The sequence below is a fragment of the Pinus tabuliformis genome, chromosome 8, assembly GCF_031772625.1.
Source record: "Pinus tabuliformis cultivar Carrire ecotype Pingquan chromosome 8, CPIR1, whole genome shotgun sequence".
Classification (NCBI taxonomy): Eukaryota; Viridiplantae; Streptophyta; class Pinopsida; order Pinales; family Pinaceae; genus Pinus; species Pinus tabuliformis.
In genome coordinates this window covers 1,781,489,056-1,781,492,284 of record NC_142294.1, presented here as the reverse complement: position 1 = coordinate 1,781,492,284, position 3,229 = coordinate 1,781,489,056, and positions in this window count along the sequence as shown.

The window sequence follows — 3,229 nt, the reverse complement described above, 5'->3', positions numbered from 1 at the left end:
CCTGCTTCTTATAATAACAATCTCTCTGTATATGACCATTCTTTCCACAATAAAAGCATTTCTTTTCAGAATGATTTGCAAGCATAACTTTATGACAGTGATTTTTATGTGTTGTTCCTCCTTTCTGGACTGATTGCTGCTGTGACTGCTTCCCTTTGGATAGTCGTCGTTTTGCCACCAGCGCAAGATCGTCACTTTGGGGGTTCAGATTCAGATTCTGCCGTCGCTCTTCCTCTTGCTGCAAGATCGCAGTGAGATCATCAAACGTGGGTGTTTTCTCTCTTGCCGAGACTCCAGTGATGAAGGTTTGGAAATCATCACGCATCCCATTCATTGTTATTGCAACAAGATCTTCATCAGCCACCGCCACTCCAATGGCCCCCAATCTGTCTTTAACATCCTTAATTCGCGTAACAAATGGAGTAGCAAACTCCGTTTCGTCCATCCTCATTGAAAATAGCTTGCTTTTCAGAGCTAAAACTCTGTTTGCATTCTGGGTTTCATACAGACTTTTGATTTTCGTCCAAATCTCTACGGACGTTTTACAGTGTCTCATGTATGCAATGACATTGTCTTTCACAAACATCTTCAACAGGACTTTGGCCTTGTTTTCTCGTTTTTCCCAGTCTTCCTTTTGTGTGGCTGCAGTCGGCTTCTGCTCATCGCCTGTCACTATAGTCCAAGCATTCGCACCTTCGAGCAAGGTCTGGATCTTAAACTTCCAATTCGTGAAGTTAGACCCGTTGAGTTTACCAGATTCGTTAAGGTAAGATTCCATCGTATTACTCATTGTGAATCTACTTAACAACAACAAAAAACAATACCTGTCAGATGGATCTGTCACCTCTGCCACCGATCTACAGTGTCTGGCACTCCCGCTCCAATGAGCAAATTCGGCATTTTCAACACAGCCGAAACAATGATCTGATCACAATTGATCCGATCCACCTCTCCCGGATTGATCTGCCACTTCGTCGATCCTGCTCTCCCTGTAGATCGCCAAACGAAGTCGAGGTTTCCCGCAGATCACCTCTGGCGCTCTCCCGATCTGTCTCTCCCGAACGGATCTGCAACTCCGCCGATCTGCACCGTTTGCAAACCGCCAAACGAGGTTCACACTATCACAGATCCCCTTGGCGCTACCCCGAGCGAAAAATCCGCGCTAATTAAAAATCCGTGTAAGTGTTTTAATTGGCGCGACTTTCCCGGTAAAATCCTGCGCTAATCGAGCTTTCTGGCGCATTGGCGTGATTTATCCCTTAAAATCCGCGCTAATGAGGCTTCTGGCGCGACTGTCAGCGCAAAATCCGCGCTAATCTGCCTTTCCACTCAGAAAAAGAAAAAAAAAATTCTGAGTCTGAGCCAGGTGTTCTGCAGTCCACCTGCTCAATTGAGCACACAGCTCTCGTGTACACACAGCCACAAAGGCACTTCAAGCCACACAGACTATTCTAGCCACACAGGCAATTCCAGCCACACAGGCAATTCCACCACACAGGTGACAAAAGATCAGGCTCACTCAAGTTGAGCTCTGATACCAAGATAAAATGTGAACAGAATTGAAAAGAAAGAGATGTAGCTCTCAGGTGTGGCCTGCACCTGGGGACTACACTCACCAAACTTGAGATGTCACTCTCGTCCACTCTATTCTCTAATCAATCAAAGATTACATCATTAAATACAATACTAGGAAATAGGAAGTTGCACCCAAACCCCATAACTATAGGAACTAACCCTAAACTAGGGAGAAAGTTACAACAACGTAACTATTTTCTCCATTAATATCAAAATAATATTAATCATTCTCAACTAATTATAATCTTGACTTAATTTCATTTAATTTTTAAATCATTTTCTTATTGCAGTGTATAAATGGTTGACTCATCCATTTTAAAACTAAAACTAATTGATCTTTATATGATATCTCTCCATGTTTACCAATTAGATAACTTGTTTGAGATGTGTTTTTATATTTATATAATATCAATTGGATAAATTATTTGAGATGTGTCATATAGGAAGAAATCAAGGACATCAAATTACATGCTTAATCATTAAGCCTATTGAATTCAAAACTCAAAATAGAGAAATTAGAAAGTCTACCCATCAATACTCAAACTAGAGAAGTTAGAAAGTCTACCCATGAAAAGAGAATAAAGTCTAATATGCCATTGAAGAGCATGTTTAAATTTGTAGGAAACAATGTGTCTAATATTTTATGTAATTGAGGAAAGTTCTTTGATTTTTCTTTCAAATTCCTTCTTGAGAAGGAAAAATGAGAAAGCATTTAAACAAATAGTAACAAAAGTTCTTAGATCATATTTTTAGTTTACAAAATTTCTATAACTTATTAGATTATATTATGGATAAGCACTTGGCTAATGGGAATCATTTGAAATCTCATTTCTTAAGGAGCTTTGAAGAGCCATAGAACATTTAATTGGATTTACATCATATAAGAAATTGAAATCTTTATTTGCTATTTGAGTTATCAATTTCTTTACTTACCATTATATAATTTACAACAAATTATGACTACAAACACATAATTATATGCATTCATCATATTATTAGTAACTGTAAATATGGAAACCAAAAAACCAAACATTATTATTTTAATAATACTCAATTTAAATACTAATTATGACTACAACCATATATTTACATACTTCCATCATGTTATTGGTTATAAATATAAAAAAATAAAAATATTATTAATATTTTAATAACCATCCATTTAAATTTCTCCTCTATATAGAAAATTTTAAAATTATAATTTTACTAATTTTTATTTTTTAATTAAAATGAATAAATTATATTGTTTTTCCTCTTTTACCAAAAATTTCTTTAATAATATTATTATTGTTTTCCTCTTTTACCAATAGAGTTCCCATATATTGCACTAGTCTGAAGCGATTTTTTGGCCTTTTCAGGGTAAGATTTCCGGTCGATTTCGAGTCTCGATAAATACGGAGAATAATAATTTTGAATAGTTCAGTATATATATTATAATTCATATCTATTTCAGAATAGGCTTTATGAAGTCAGATCATCTGTATGTCAATCTGTCAGCCAAGGTAATCAGTACCTATCCTCTATTGTTAAATTGAATATATAAACCATTTTGTAAATGTTTAGTAAACTAATTGAGGTAACAAAATTTTACACGAAACTTTACGAGGTTAAAAGTTTTATTTACATGCTTGCAAGTGTCTCTAAAAGGTAGGCT